We start from the raw sequence: 17319 nt of genomic DNA, 5'->3' as shown, positions 1-17319 counted from the left end.
CAATGAAATAATATTAAGGTAAACAAATATAAAAAAATGTATTACAAAATAGTTCACAAATCAGAAGCAAAAGGCTCCATTGAAAATTATTTTAGTAATTTATTATCGTAAGTTATCTAAAAAAAACACCCTAGAAATTTCTCATTGTAACAGAAAAAATATTATTATCATTAATAGAAATCCTAACCGTAATGAACAATTTTTTGCTTTACCTGAGAAGCAAAATGCATTATTTTTATTCATATTTAAAATTACATGGTTAAAATCCGTGCATTCAATAATTTTTTTGAATCTCTAACGTAGAATTTTGAGATCTTTTTAAATATTACATTCGGATATACACACAGGTTTGTTATTTGCGAGGTTTGTTATTTACTACAATATCCAATATCATTTTAAGGCACGGCATCAATAAACGTAATAAAAAAAACCAAGAGACCGCAAACACTTCCCTGAGAGACTCCGCGTTTTACAGTTTGAAGTAACATCCAAAATGTTGAGGTCACGACATATTGAAGTGATAGTATGTATTATTAACAAAAGATAAAATTTCAACCACCGGTTTACGGTTTGGTAAACTATAACATTAACCAATTGACATTAACCAAGCTGCTCCTCTGATACCATACCTAGTTCGTTTTTGAATATGTAAAAAGTGTGGATCAAAATCGATACATTTATATTAGCATCCCCGTTGCGGTTCGCTCACAGTGTACGGCTACTTTCGTTTCCCGTTGCGGTCAGGGGATGTTTATCAGGTTAGGACTCGCTTTGTCACCCTTCCCCTCTAGTCAGGGGAAAGGATCTAGAAGGAAAGGGCTAGCGAGTACATTAAGCTCATGCTTGTGAGAATAATAATGATAAATAAAAATTAAAGCCTGTTCAATTTATAACAAATATTAATGTTTTGTACGTAATTTCTTTAGAGAAAGTGTTTGTTCAGTACACGATCCGAAACTTAAGAGTGCTCTGAAGAATGCAGGTTTCAAAAAAGTCAGCCTTCATCTTAAAAATAGTAGTTATTAACTGGTTACCTTCCCTCGTACGGATAAAAATGGTTTTTTTTGCAGTTCTTAGCGTTACCTGACAAGATGATGACCGTACTTCGTTCTCGGTTTTTTAAAAAACAATTTTAATTACTTTAATTTTATGTGTTTTAGTCAAGTAACCGGAGGCAGATGCAGCCAGTCGCGTCGCACATACAGTAATAGTGGCTGTGTTGGTTAAGCCACCGTGCCAGACACCGTCGCACTTCCTAAAAAATCGAAATTAAAAAAAACCGAAAATGGTTTTTATATATTTAGCTGAAGAGTATTTTCAAGCCTCAATTTAGTGAATATCTCTCGTTTAGTATAGTTGGAAATGGGGAATATTTGCAATTGTTTTACCTTTCTTCACCCCTTTCAAGTCGAATTTCGAGAAATCTAGAAAATTAGTTTTTAGATATTTTCATGAAAATTACACACCCCAAAAATCAAGTTAAAATTTGTTACCGAGAAATTAAAAACAAAAATAGAAAAAAAAGTAAATTGCATTGCTACTTCATTTTAACTCTTAATACACGGAATTAAAAAAAAAATTAGTGTGCAATTACACCGTGAGATCAATATGTACACAGATTTCTACAATTTATCTTCGGTAGTTCTTATTGAGCGTTGATGAATCAGTCAGTCGGGACAAATTGCCTTTTAGGTATAGATATATTCGTGCGCACACGGCACACAACACGCAAACGTGCGCGCGCACTCTTACACATATTGAAAATATTTTTATAAATTAGGAAAAACTATAATGCAACGTGAGGTAGAAATAAAATTATTAGGTATTTTAATTACAGATATGATTTTTCTTAATAGTTATTATATAAAGTAAAACAAATGCTCAAGAACGTGTACACATATCAATTGTTAAACAATCATCATCAGTATTCATAAGTCGAATTACTAGTAATTGTATCATTATTACTGACAAAAAGAAAATTCAGTACTTAGTTAATCGGTCCAGGGTTTACAGAAAATATTATATATTGTAAATTAATTTTTTTTTCCATTTGCACAATAGGTGTTATTTTTTTAATATACGATTTTTGTTTTATTTCATACTTATATAAAAATTATTATATTTTATATCCAAGAAATTCCTATACAAAAAAAGTTAAAAGTTACTTATTACTATCATATTTCATAACTTAATATACATTAACCATAAGAAAAATTACAATCTAAAAATAAAACTGAAATTAAAAACAAAAAACTTACCAATTTAATCGATAAAGACTTTCTACTCGATAACAAACTATCGTACTCACTTCATAATTAAGTATAATACATTCTCAAATATCTGTACAACATATAATTTATGAACACGAAAGTATGTGGCGGTTCTGTCTATTTGCAACAGCATCACGCGAAAACTAACCACCGATTGCTTTCAAATTTTCAGAATATATTTGTGTTATCCCAGGGAAGATTTTAGGCCATAGATCGAGGGTCTAGCCCACTTGAGGGTGAAGTTGTGAATTTTTTCTCTTGGAAGACGACTTAATACCGTTTTTGATCTCGGTTTTCGACGTAAAACCAATAAACTATCCGTTTTATAACATATACGATTTTCAGCTCTCTACCTTGACCCCTTACCGAGATGTAGGGTAATCTAAGGTTATGGAAAGGGGATGAAAAGTGATATGTTCGTCTGCAGAAGGAAATTCTATGTCAAAATCGAGGGATTCGTTTTCGAGAGAAAGCTTTTCAGGTTTTAATTGTTATATATCAGTATTATTTTCATAACCATTAGGATAACGGACACAGCGGGGGCCCAGAGGGCAGAACCCCGTGGCTAGATGGAAAAGGGTAGAGAACGAACCGGTTAGTTAAATAAAAATAATTTCCTTTTCGACATAAATATTACTTGGGAGCAATACAACTGATGAAAATTATACTTTTTGCTATTTTACTGGAATAATAATAATAATAATAATAAAATAATTTCAAATTATAAATTGAAGCCTTCCTTAGTTTGTGAATATGACACTAAGATTCATTAAAATCATTTTTTTAAATCATTTTACTTTTCACTAGAATTATTAATAATCAATAACATTTTTAGTTAATTACCAGCCTTGAAAACATATCGCTTTATAAAATGATTCCTTAGGGCTGTAGAGTGCTTATGATGAAAAAATATATGAAATAACAATTTTGAATTCTTAATTTTACATGCCGTTTAGATGACATTGTCATCAATCAAATAAAAACGATTATTACAATAAATAAATGATTCTGCTGGGCTAACGAGTATTAACTGAATTTACAGGTTTATTTTTTATAAAAGATAAATTATTACTAAGATAAAAACTCACCAAATGTTAAAAGCAACTAATTCGCTTATAATCAGGATTAAAACCTGCTGTCATATATCTTCTTTATGTTTGATAAAAGCAAAAACTAATAAAATTCTCTATTTTTCAGTCCAAGCAGAGACCGTCTAATCCCATTGAACTCGGTCATTGTTTGTCTCAGTCAAATATTTTCTTCATCGATTTAATTAACATAGTTTTGCTTCTCGATTCACGATTGTAATTCCAGATAGTCAGAGGATTTGTCTGACGATCAGGAATGTATTTTAAATATAGTAAAACAGACTTAGGAAGTCTATTGTCTGGCGTGTCTAGTAATTTTTTTTTCAAAGATTTATCAATCTCTTAAATGCATAGTAATCTCTACTTCTCGAACCAAACTAAATTCTAACGTAGTATTTAGACGTAATTTTCCGCAAACTGTATTCGCACGACCTCAATATTATCTATATATTGCAACAATAATCTTATTATTTATTTGAACAGCAATGTTAATTACATATCTGTATATTACAAAGGTTTTTTTTTGGTAAATTCTGTTTGAAAAGAGAAGTACTTTTCAGTAAGCCAGATTGGCATGAGAAAGTGTTACTTGTATTTGTTAGTCAAGATACATCACTAATACTGCAATAATTCTATTTTTTTTCTTTTAAATTTATTATTAGAATTATCGATATATTTTAAATTTATATCTCATTATCGATAACTAAAGTTACATTATTTTAATAACTTAAGAAAGAATTTAATTCATTAATAAATATTTCAGAATCATGATTCCTTAAAAAAGCAAACAACACATGTCGGACATTCTCAACAGCTTATAGACAAAGATAAATTATGCCACTAGCTTATGGTAAATGTTATTGATAGACTTTGTGCGTAATTTTTTTTTTTAATATAGAAAGTTACACATCCAGATGGAGACATCTGGTTACAACATTTTATATGATTGAAAACCATCTATTACGTAATCGCTTAATTCCGAATCAAAAACCCAAATTTCACTTAAAACAGTAATATGAGGTGATAATTAAAAATTAACAATATCAATAATACAAATTGAAAATTTGTTTTAAAACTCCAAATGTTGTGATGAATTAATAACGAAGGCTTTTAAACCGTAGTTTTAATATAATAAAACAAAAAAAAATATATATATATAATGTAACTGTTAAACTACGTACAATTTTTTTAATAAAAAAAATAAGTGTCGAACTTTGAAGTTAAAGTTAACAAACACCTTCCGTTGTATCTTTACACCGGAATGCAACTGTAGAACTGTAGAAGCCCCATCCGTTCTCCGTAACAGTATCTTTCTTCCACGCAACAAAAAATGTTATTTATAATCTTTTGTTTCTTTGTTTCTCTTGCCGATTCATATCCTTCCTCCATTCCTCTAAGAGATTTTCGTTAATCTATTATTATATATACTAGGTGGTTGAACTTTCACACGCTCTAATGTTTTTTATAATTAAGATAAGTGGATGTGGTTTGCGGTATTCTTTCTTGTACCGAGGGTCTACTTCAATGAACATATATTTCACTTTTTTTAAATTTCTGTGTGGTGAGTGATTAAATATTTTAAATGGGACTAATGGTCATTTGTTTTATCATTTTAAAGAGCTCGATGGGAGAAATATGATACAATTAGAACTAAATACTGGTCGCCCAATCCGAATCGGCAGCCAACAATTTGTTCGTTTATGTGTGTGTGTGTATATACACAGGGTTATCATAAAAGAATGGTGCGGTTTCAGTAATTCATAGGAAGATTGTAGGGAAATTTCTAGATGTTATATTGGTATCCCTGAAAGCCTCCAACCCAAAAGTTTGTTGATCAGCAGTTGTAACCACGTCAGTTCTTGTATTGTTGTTGCGGTGAGTTTAGTGAGTTACAATGTTCTCGGATAAAGACAAAACAAAGTGTGTTTTATTGATGGCCGAATTAAAATCCGTAATTTTGGTTCAACGGGCGTTTCGACGTGAATTCGGAAGAAATCCACCACACAAAAATAACATAACACATTGGTTCAAACGATTCCAAGAAACCGGATCGGTTAAGAAACAGAAATCAACCGGCAGATCAAGTGTACCAGACGAAACGGTTGAACTAATTAGACGATCGGCAATTAGAAGTCCTGGGAAGTCCATCCCCCGTCGAAGCGTCGAATTAGGTATTCCAAAATCAACAGTTCACGAAGTTTTACGTAAAAAACTGAAAGTACACGCTTATAAAATCCAGATACTGCAGGAATTGAAACCCGATGATTGTGTAAAACATTACGATTTCGCTGTTGAAATGTCGGACAGAATAAGTGAAAACGAATCATTTTTAGATGATATAATTTTTACAGACGAAGCTACATTCCATGTGAATGGATGCGTTAACAGACACAATTCACGAATATGGGGCTCTGAAAACCCACACGCAATTTTGAGAAACAACGCGATTCGCCTAAAGTTAATGTTTGGTGTGGTGCGATGAAAAATCGTGTAATAGGGCCTTTCTTCTTTGCTGAAAAAACAATTAATGGAGTTGAGTGTCTTGACATGTTGATCAATTATTGCTTTCCTCAGCCGGATGAACTCGAAAACATTCATCAACTTCATTTTCAACAAGATGGTGCTCCCCCGCACTTCAATGCATCGGTCACGGACGCTTTGAACGAAAAAATTTGGAGATTGATGGCTAGGCCGGCAAGGACCCATACTTTGGCCTCCAAGGAGTCCAGACCTGACTTTTTCTTGTGGGAGTACATCAAAAGCGTTGTTTATACGCATAAAATTCGCGACCTAAACCACTTAAAAAACAGAATTAATGAAGCAATGACAACCATTAACGAAGAAATGTTAACTAATGTTTGGAGAGAAGTTGAGTATCGTTTGGACATTTGTCGAGCGACTAAGGGCGCACATATTGAAATTTATTAATTATGTAAAAAAATGTTTGAGACGACAAATTTGAAAAATAAAAAACATAAACTGTAAGTAATTCTGTTTTAATTTAAACCATGTTCAAAACCGCACCATTCTTTTATGATAATCCTATATATATATATATACACACACACACATCGGTTGACCAATTTGTATTTGCCGATACATCTTGTAAAATAATTGTACTTCCCTAGTCTATAACTCAGAATTCCCTTTTTAATCGATCTACTCGTAAATTTGTCTGTAATACGGGAACGACATTATTTTTCTCCGCAGAATGATTTTTTATTTTATGACAGTTGTCTATATCACTTTCTAAAACTGTAAAGCCTAAAGTTTGGCAATAACTTTGTACCAGTAAATCTAGGTTCTCATTTTTTTATTGGAACACTGTAAATGTCTAAAATTATTAATTCTTAAATAATATTCTGGTTCAATAGATGAATGTTTCAGATTTAAACTTATCGCTTTTTGCTCATTTACTTAATTTTTTAAATTTTCTACGAGGGTTGTCCGGAAATTTCTCGGCTTAAAAAAGAAGAGTCAAGATTTCTCAAATTTTATTTTTCGTCGTAGTCACCTTACAATTCGATACATTTAAAGCAAAAACTTTCCGAGCCTTTAAAATACCCTCAGTGTAATGCGACCTGTTCAACTGTGCAAAATAAGGGTGGATTGTTTCTGCTTTGACTTATCATTTGAAGTAAATATTTGTAGAGCGAGCCATTTTTTCATATTTCGTAAGAGAAAGTAATCACTGGGAGCCAAATCCAGCAAATACGATGCGTGTAGAAGCACTTCGAAGGTAGATCGTAGAAGTTTGGAGCAACAACCCGAGACCTGTGTGTAAACTCATTATCGTGGTGAATGATCACTTTCTTTCTGGACAACGTGAATGTTTATCCTGAATAGCACCCTTCAATCGGTGGTAATAGGGAAGTGTAATTCCCCGGTGATGGTCCTACCTTTTTTCAGGTAGTCCATGTGCACCACACCACGAGAATCCCAAAAGACCGTTGTCAGGATTTTCCTCCAGATAGAACAGTTTTTGCTTTCTTTGGCGTGCCTTTATCTGCTCCCACCCATTGTTTGGACTCCTGTTTGACTTCTGGTTTGGCATAATGGTGAATCCATCTTTCAGCCACTACAATAAAACTTCGAAGAAATTTAGTAGAATCGAGTTTAAATAAATCTAAACACTCTTGGAAAGAGTTTAGTCAAATTTATTTTTGTTCAACTATATGAACGCAACATCCATCAAGGGGAAAGCTTTTTAATACACAAAACATCGAGTAAAATATACTGGACAAGGTCTATCGAGATATTTACGACGGCAGCAAGCTCGTGTGCCTTCCTGCCTAGTCGGCAATCCCTTAATATGGCATTGTGGATTTTTTGTCGTAATGGTTTTTAAGCGTCCCGAGTGTTCAACATCTTGAATGGATGTACGACTATATTAAAATTCAGAAGCCCATTTTTTTACCATCGAAAACAAAAGGGAAGAATAGTTCAAAGCGGTATATATTTCTTTTTATATGTCCGTAAGTTAAATATTTTAAAATAAAGCACGTTATAACAACTCAAAGTTTAATTTTATCCATTTTTCAGGAAATATAAAAAATTACTCGACTGTCACAAACAAGCAACTAAAAGCACTCGTCTGAAACTTTGCAGCACTCCATCTAAAAGACCATACTTGACAAAAATTATAGTTATTTGGTCATACTTGTGCCATATCTGCACGGGCCGAGAAGTTTCTAAACGATCCTAGTATTTTGCTTCAAAACAAAAATTCGACAATTACCACGATATTATTAATCAACTTCTCACTTCATACAGAGCTATGGGATGTAATATGTCTTTGAAAATATATTTCCTCCACTCACATCTGGATTTTTTCCCGGAAAACCTCGGAGACGTAAATGACGAACACGGTGAACGTTTCCACAAAGACATTTCGGTGATAGAAAGCCGCTATAAAGGGAAATGGAATACTAACATGCTAGCAGATTACTGTTGGACATTAATTTGGGATGTTCCTGAGGCTATTTATAAAAGAAAAGTATCAGCGAAATCATTCTAACACAGGTATGACCATGCAAAATTATAAATTTTATAGATTTTAACTATATTTTCCCTTATTTTTTTTTTAAGCGTAATTTATTTAAAACTAAGGGTGATAGAAAAATTATATTTACAGATCTATAATGTATATAAAAAAGCAATTAAAGAAATAGTATCACACTTAGAGAAGTATTAAAATAATTTTTTTTTTGTCTATCAGTGTAAATTGTTCAACCGATATTAACATTTTTTCAGTTGCTAGATTGTTGTAAGGAACAAACAATCAGTCCCCGGAATAATTGTGTATTCCAACTGACTAACATTTGACTAACATTTACAAGATATTCATTTAAAAACTACAACGAAGATAGGAGTAATAATAAATAAATCTATGCTATTATTATGTCTGACTTAATAATCATCAGCAGCGAGAAATGTAATGAGTATTCTCTCGAGGTTATTCAGTTTTATTCGTTCTACAGAGATCATTCAAAACTATCTGTTTGTTCGGACTGGAATTACTGTTTTTCATACTAGTAATCATGAAACCTATTCTCTTTGCAAAGATAATTCTAATTTCAAAGAGGCAACATCATTTAAATGAACAACATTCAGATATTTCATCGTTCAGTATTCCATACTTTGGGCTCTAATTAAGTTTCCCCTACTGATATTCAATAGCTTAAATAAATTTTCAAACAAAACAGCTCTTGTATTTATGTAAATGACCGGGCTCGCATTTTCCCGAGGAAGTAGTTGATAATGATGGAACTCTAGCCTTTCTCTAGTTTTAATATCATTCATTTCATTTATCTCTGTACCCGCTCCATTTTATTCATTCACTTTATTCAGCGATCATGTCTCGGTTCTGTATAATCGGAGTTTTACTTTCTATAAAACATTTTGCTAATCTTTTTTCAATATTTTATAATTTTTATTGATGATTCCCAAACCTTTTCTCCAAACGAGTTCCTATTTTATGTGAAATGTCAAGCTTATTTTCTTTTCCATGAATATAGTTAGAAATTTTTTTTTAAATAATTGATATTTAATAAATACAAAAAAAAGATACGATGCCCCAATGTTTCAAGTAGGTATTTAAGTATTAATAATACAATTGTTATAAATCATATTCACGAAACACGTAATTCACATTCGTATTCACGAATGCGAATAATGTTTGTTTTAAAGTTACAAATAGTGTTACTTTTTTGTATGCCCAAGAAAACCCAGTTTTGAAAGGTGATTTTTATTATAGACCTACTGGAAGATAAATTGCATGTTTTTTTTTAATTTAGTTATTTATTATTAACTAAAGTTGTTGTTAACTTCGCAGTTTAAATTTTAATCTTCGCTCATAAACATACAACCTTGTTTAATACTACTTAAATGTTTTAGTCTCCCCTAGGATAGTGTAGAAGTATTCCTATGTTAGGAATCAGTGATGTACACTACATAAAGAGATCATGTTTGTTTATTCGTTTGCTTGTGCAAACTTTTCTGAAATTAATAAACCGATTTAATTTGTTTGTTTTAAATGCTTACTTCTTTGTCAGTGACATATTTTGTAACGATTACGTACGTGACCTAATTTATCTTCCCCTAATTGCACTCTCTTTGAAATTTCTTTGTGATAAAATAGATTAATTATAAAATATTTTTATAGAAAACCCTTTATAGTTGATCTATCAAATTTTTATTTTTATATTCTCTGAAACCGGAAAGAAGAGTAAAAAATTCAAAATTTGAATTATTGAAATTATAAAAAAGTGCTTTTTTAAAACTTTCGTAAATAAAAAAAAATGTTCTTATGCTATTGAAACGATTTGGGCACCCTTTCAAAGTTTTTAGTCTCCCTAGAAGCTCTTCTAACCTCCGTAAACACTTTTCAATCAAGAAAAATTGTAGTTTTACAAAACTTAAATTAAATTTTTTTCAAAAAGTGAAGTACTTCTGGACGCGTAAAAAACTTAATGATATCAATTTGCACGAGCAGTTTAAACATCATGCACTTTAAGCTTCTAGACAATTCTTTATAAAAATTGAAAAATTACCATATTCAGACAAATATTTTTTAGAACACCCTGGTATTTTAAGAACAGGAATTTTATTAACAAAAAGTGAAATATTTAACACTAGAACTACGCTTTAAAAAAATATATATATAATGTTATATTCCTACAATTTTAAGCTGACAAGAGATTTGAGAAGAAAGTAATTAGTATACTTTGTGAATTAACTTCGGCATACTAACGATTAATTTTATTAGTAATTTTTCTATTTTATTACTAATTTTACATAAATTAATTTTTTATTCTTAAGTTTTGTAAGAATTCGGTAATAATATTCGTATTCTTTCTTAAGGAATCTTATTGTCGATAATATTCTTACAAAAAATTTTAAATCGATGTGTGGACAGAAAAAAATTGATTCTATTTAATGGGACCACAAATTTCCTTTGGAGTTAAGATCCGAAGTTTTTGGTTACCAATCTAAAAATGCTAAATTTCTGATCTTTGAATCAACTTATTAAGTAAATTAGATTAGATTTTGCTCTTTGCTTTGGGTCTCGATCGTGTTGAAAAATGACAGTAGATAAGAAAGTATGTTAGCTACCTAAGGAAAATTAAATTCTGTGAAAAGATTTAGCTATATCCGTTCACTAAAATTTTGAAATACGGTTTCCATGAGGTCCCTCCCTATTCCCTGGATCGATGTGACAAAAAATAAATGACATCAATGCCTCCTATATAAAAATCATCGTGCCAAGTTTAATTCAAATCGGTTTTATTTATTTCAATGAAACTATCAAGCTAAAAACTGGCTAGTATATAATCATACGTATGTTCCGAAAGAATGTACGGAATTTTCTATGCTATTTTTTTTAAACGGGCTCGTGAATCGTCAAGATATGTAAAAGCCCCGGCATGAAATATTAAATATACTTTCCATACTTTCCCTTATAATTTACAGCTACACAATATAACTATTTAGCCGAGAAAGTAAAAATTTTCTTTATAAGAATCAGTAATTCTTGTCCCTTGTAAAGAGGTGGATTAGAAGTTCCGTACTCCCGTATAATTAATACAAGTTAAAATATAGCAATATTTAAAAGATATGTCTGAAAATCTATTTTACTACTTTGAGTAAATAAAAATCTTAAGATAAAATCTTTTATCTTCAGCTAAAAACAAAATTGAAAAATTTTAGTATTCCGACTAATTTTTAAAGTTCATTTTCTCCCTAGTCACCTGTAATTTACAAAAAAATATAAATACAGTATCGCCCTGTTTGAAATGTTTTCTACTTTTCTGGAAAATTGCTGTACTGAAAATGGGGCAATATCACAAGTCCGATAAAAAAAAAAACGGTAAATTTGAGCTAAAAAGTATTCTGTTCCTGTTTGCTCCTTTCAATTTATACAAATTTGAATGACCTAAAATTTGAAGTAAAAGATATGTCAAAAATTAATATATAATTCCGCCGACCACCCTGGCGGAATAATAGCGTTACAGTGTTTCATCCGATAGGCCTTGGGTTCAAGGCAGGCGTAGCATTTTATTATACACTAAAAAATCTCCATTCCATACCTCTACGTACAAAGGTTTGAGCTTAAGTGATAAATTAATCATAAAAAAATTTATTTTATCAAGATATGAAAATATATATTTATAAAAGTTTGTTTTGTCTATATGTTGCTGACAATATACTGTTTATATATACCTTTGGTTTACAACAACAAACGTTTGTTTATAAACTAAACAAGCCAAGCCTATTTTCTTTTTTATCACAACAGCAGAAAATTTTTTTTTTGCAAAATTTGAAACGAAATTCATTTAGTTGTGAATTAATTGTAAGCTGTTTTTTCATTTAAAATATTTATCGGGAAATTTTATTTACCGAATTTTTCGGAATGAATTTAGAAGAAAGTATAGAAATTGAAAAAGCAAAGTTGAAGGCAATGAAATTTGCAACAACTTTTGTTGAACTTTTAATTTTTAAACGGGATTCTGCCGGTTTCTCTGTATGTGTACTCATACAATATACGCGTATATTTCTTCATTCTTTTGACCGGTTCGATGCACTGCTTCATTAATTTACATTCTACGTCTGTTTTTCTATGCTGTTCTAATATAATTCTAGATCTTATTTAATATGAGGCGTGCTTTTAAAATAAGGTCCGTTTTAAATTTGCCGTTTTTGTATGCGATGTAAACAGATGCAGTCTGCGTTGCTTAGTTGCTTCAATCAATAGTCAGCTGTTAGCAACAATAGTTTAGTTATTTTGTTGTTAGTTGTTTATATTCATCCATTTATAATTAAGTAAATTATAATTGAATAATCTGAATTTATTGGGCAACGTTAATTCTGTGGCTGAAGTTCACAGGCAAATTTGTAACGTTTAAGAGCCAAATTTTATGAGTAACATTAAATTAAGATAGTGATGCCGTTCGTTTCGAGAAGAGCGAACGAACTTTCATGATGTAGAACGTAGCCACCGGCCGTTGCTGATAACGAATAATTTGAATAAAAGATTTGATGGAAAAAAATTGTGAAACCGGGTAGTGTCACAATTGTCTTTGATGTTTCATGATATTTAATTTATGAAATTTTGACTGAGAAATTGGAATGTAAAAAACTGTGTGCCAGATTTGTGCCGAAGATGTTAATTGATACACATAAGGAAAAACGTCTAGCTGCAGCGCATGAATTTTTTTGGCGTTACGTTGGCGTTAAATAAAAGTAATGAATTGTTTGATTACATTATTACCGGAGATAAAACTTGGATTTCTTATTCGAACGTCGAGACAAAGTAGCAGTAGTTGCGATGGCGGCATCCGCCATCGCAAAACATCTTGCTTGTCAAATTTAGTGATACTGGAACTGCTGGAAATGCCGATACGTATTGCAAAACGTGTTAAAAATTCTTGGAAGAGTTACATAAAATAAACGATGTGGGATGCTATCCTGCGTGATTTTTTTTATGCGTAATAATGCCACACGCGGTAAATGAGACAGTGAAGCAACTGGAAAAATGTTGTTAAAAAATTTTCGCTTGTCCGCTTTATAACCTCGACTTAGCTTCCAGCGATTATTTTATTTTTCTTAACCTTAAACAGTGGCTTGCATTCGTAGAGATTTGATAATGACAACTGATTTAAAAATGGCATTGCTGCGTAATTTAAGTCACTTGCGGCAGAAATTCTTGAATTGGGAATAAAGAAGCTAATAAAATGGTATGAAAAATGTGTTGGAAGTTGAAGGCAGTTGTGTAAACAATGTAAAAGTAAAGTAAAAGGCAGCTGGATCGTGGATACCGGTGTTCTTTGGTGGTTGGGTTTCAATTAACCACACATCTCAGGAACGGTAGAACTGAGAATGTACAAGACTACACTTCATTTACACTCATACATATTATCCTCATTCATCCACTGAAGTAATATCTGAACGGTAGTTACCGGAGGCTAAACAGGAAAAGAAAGAAGAAGCTGTGTAAAAAATAATAAATAAATTTAAAGTTTTTTCATGTGTAAATAAAGTTTGTTCATAACTTTCAGTTTTGTTTTTTTTTTTTTAAACGGATATTACTTTAAAAACACACTTCATATATTCTAATCTTTATTTTCCTTCTAGAATCAAATTAACCGAATCAGGACGGTTTAATATATAGTATATTGCACATTAAGATTTTACGAAGAGGTTTACAGAAAGAAATTTTAAAGTATGTTGGGGATTCTTCTAACTTATTTTAGTACTCGTACTTGTTTAGTAGTTATTTTAGTACTAAATTAATCAATTTACATCTTTCAACATTTCCCTGTAACATCTTAAACGTCTTTGTTCTTCATTTCTTTGGTTTTCATATCGTCCATTTGGTTTTGCTGCCGTAAAGCAATTCACGGCAGCAAATACTGCCATCAATTTTTCTTACAAATACTTCAAGAATTTTTTATAATTCATAAATCTGTATTCAATAACAGTAAATTTATCTCTTGCAAAAAGTTGGATTGTGCAATTTTCTTTCTGGTTTTGTCCTTACTTCGTCTATTCTTGTCATTTTAATATCCAAATAACATAATAATACTACTGTAAATAAATAATTTTACTACTGGTATATCGTTTCTATTCAAATATTTAATCTTCATTATTATTCCTCCTGTTCATTTCATATTTTAGTCTTGCTTAATTTTAACCTGAATTTCTCCTCTAGTAATGAGTAATTCATTACTTCTTCTAATATCTCTCGTTTGAGATAAAATTGCAAAATCAACAGGAAATATTAATATTTTTAAACGTTTTCCTGAATTGTTGCTTCGCTGTCAATTTTTCTTTTAGCTTTACTGCATTCTTCATTTACAAAAATTAAAAGTAACTTTCGTCGTTACCAATTCTCCTTCATCCCATCCTTGTTTCTTCATCCTTGTATTGCATTTATTTCCTTTCTTTGTTGTATCTTTCTTTTTCTCATTTTTTTTCTTATTATTACCAAATTCAAACATAAATTACAAAAAATTCTTCTTTAACTATCATATAAAAATCTTTGCTTGACTTTCAGCTTCTCTTCTAAATTAATCTAAATCTAAACATTACTTGTTATGTTCCTGTGATTTTATTTAAAACTATAACTAGCTTTATCTCCCGTTCTATTCTACTACAAATTATTCGTCAGTAATTTAAGTTATAACATTAGTAGATGTGTGTGTGTGTGTGCGTGCGCGCGCGCGCGTGTGTGTGTGTACTCTATCATATTCCGTCGCGGCTTCACCCGTGCTATATGCTTACAGAATTTCAAAAATTATTTGCGGGCTGTTACTCTTAGAGTTCGTTATTTACAATTTACCGGATAAAATATAATTTTTAGACAAAGGATATGTATTTCCAAAATCAAATTTTTAACAAAATCAGGAGAAGTTGTTCAAAAACTACTTTTCACAGTACAGCAAAGTTCAGAAGTTCAAACATTCAATTTTTTGACATTGCATACATATTTTTTTATTAAATATTTTAATTATATTACCTATCTGAGTATACTCGTATCTCAAATTCAGATAGATATTTCAGAGTGATAATCAAAAACTGATTTGAGACCCGACATATTTCTCTAAGATTGAACTCTATTTTATGTATACGTTGCTCTTCAAGAACGTCCAGGTGTAGATTCACGTTTTTTACGATCATAAATTTTATTAGTCTTAAAAGGTTTTCTTCCTATCTGTGACTTCGCCGATGTAGGTGTTACGAGAATATTAATACCAAATACCATACCAAAATTAATACCAAATTGAAAGTCGAATCTACGCCATTGTGTACGGCTAACCCTAATGGAACTTAGTCAGAATACAAAAATCTATAATGTGCTACATTGTTCACGTGAGGATGAATTTTCGCCAATGACCGCCAGATTCGACGAAATTAAATTTTGTAAAACACAATAACTTCTGATGAAATCGATATTGATATCGAAATTCAGTACTCCTCAAACAATCAAAACTTTGTTAAATAATTAGTCATCATTCCCTTTAATTTTATCACAAAACAATTTGTTTTTACGTATATTACGATATCGATCTTTTATCAACAAAGATACTAAATCTAGTAAATCACATAAAAATATTCTGAAGAAGTTGCTATTTGAAATAGACAACGATCGACAAAGAAAATGACAGTCGATATAGACAACGATATTAAATTTAGTAAAAGTAGTTCTAGGTTGTTTATTTAAACGTTTTTTTATTTATGATTTATATAGGAGTGAGATTGGTGAGGTTGGAACTGTGGAAAACGTTCGGGAATCATAAGATATCTACTGTTAAAATTTAGTAATGATTGGTTCAGTAGTTTTTGCTGTTATCGGAACAAACTTAAAAGATATTCTCTCTTATATAGTAGTGATATATATATATATATATATATGTAGACTTTCAACAAATGAACTATTTTATTCTTATTGTTTTATTTAAACAAAAATACCATCTAAGTTTTTATTTAATTTTGGTCAATAAATATATTCCAGAGAAATACAATTTAAAATAAGTGATCAAGGTCAAAATACCAACACGCTATCTTTCTAAATAGCACGTCCTAAAAATGTGAAATAATTAATATTCTGTAAATATATTTAAATTTATATTTTATAAATGATATTAAATTTATTTATTTTAATAAAATAAGGTGTAAAAAAATTTATTCGTAAAATTTTCGCTAATCTCGACTGTTATATTGATCTATAGAGCGTGTGCCAATGGTTTATATTATTTTCTGTACTTAATCTCGTAATTTCAATTACTTGTAGTTACGTTACTGAAGTGATATCCTTTAATTAATGGTAGAAGGTAGTTATATCGTGAAGTATACTTTATTAATAGATATCCAATAAACAGATAGCAAGCTTTATCGATATTGTTCAAACACTTGCAACGTATCAGAGCCAAACAGTACATTCTATAGATGCAAAATTATGAAAACGAAGCTTTGACTTTGTAAAGCATATATAGGGTGGCTAGTTAGCATAATCTCGCAGATTTATTCATCCCCTATCCATGCCTCTGTTTGAATATATAATATATACTATATTTATTATATAAAGTTATATAAAAGAGATAAATCAATAATTATAAAAATTAAATTTGAATTAAATGAAACGCATTAAAAAATTTAAATAAAAGGTATGTACTTATAACTTGTAGGTGTATAGACAGACACTACCAACATTATTCAAAAACATAAAATTGGTTATAAAATACTATATCAAAAAGGATTAAATTATTAATAAGATTAGAAATACAAATCTTACTGAACTATTTTAAACGCACCAGATGTTAAGTAAATAAAATATGAAAAACCTAACTATAGTCATTTATATAATCTAGCAGATTGAATCCTCGCAGCAGAATATAATTAATTATAGAAATAAAATTCTCGATTTATTTACTGTTTAATATTACTTTTTTAATTATTTTTTT

At 30.5% G+C, this 17319-nt stretch overlaps 1 long non-coding RNA gene across 1 annotated transcript in view; it reads left to right on the top strand.

The window, feature by feature from the left end:
* The window catches only part of LOC142326992 (uncharacterized), a 93314-nt gene extending 77100 nt beyond the window's left edge, over nt 1–16214 (top strand). Inside the window, exons 2-3 of the long non-coding RNA XR_012756887.1 lie at nt 7901–8380; nt 16107–16214. This is a non-coding gene — a long non-coding RNA (uncharacterized LOC142326992). The remainder of the gene's footprint in view (nt 1–7900; nt 8381–16106) is intronic.
* The last annotated feature ends 1105 nt before the right edge of the window (nt 16215–17319 follow it).

The sequence above is a fragment of the Lycorma delicatula genome, chromosome 6, assembly GCF_047948215.1.
Source record: "Lycorma delicatula isolate Av1 chromosome 6, ASM4794821v1, whole genome shotgun sequence".
NCBI classification, from domain to species: domain Eukaryota; kingdom Metazoa; phylum Arthropoda; class Insecta; order Hemiptera; family Fulgoridae; genus Lycorma; species Lycorma delicatula.
Note: the sequence above shows the minus strand (reverse complement) of the source record. Positions and strands in the feature narration are given on the sequence as shown.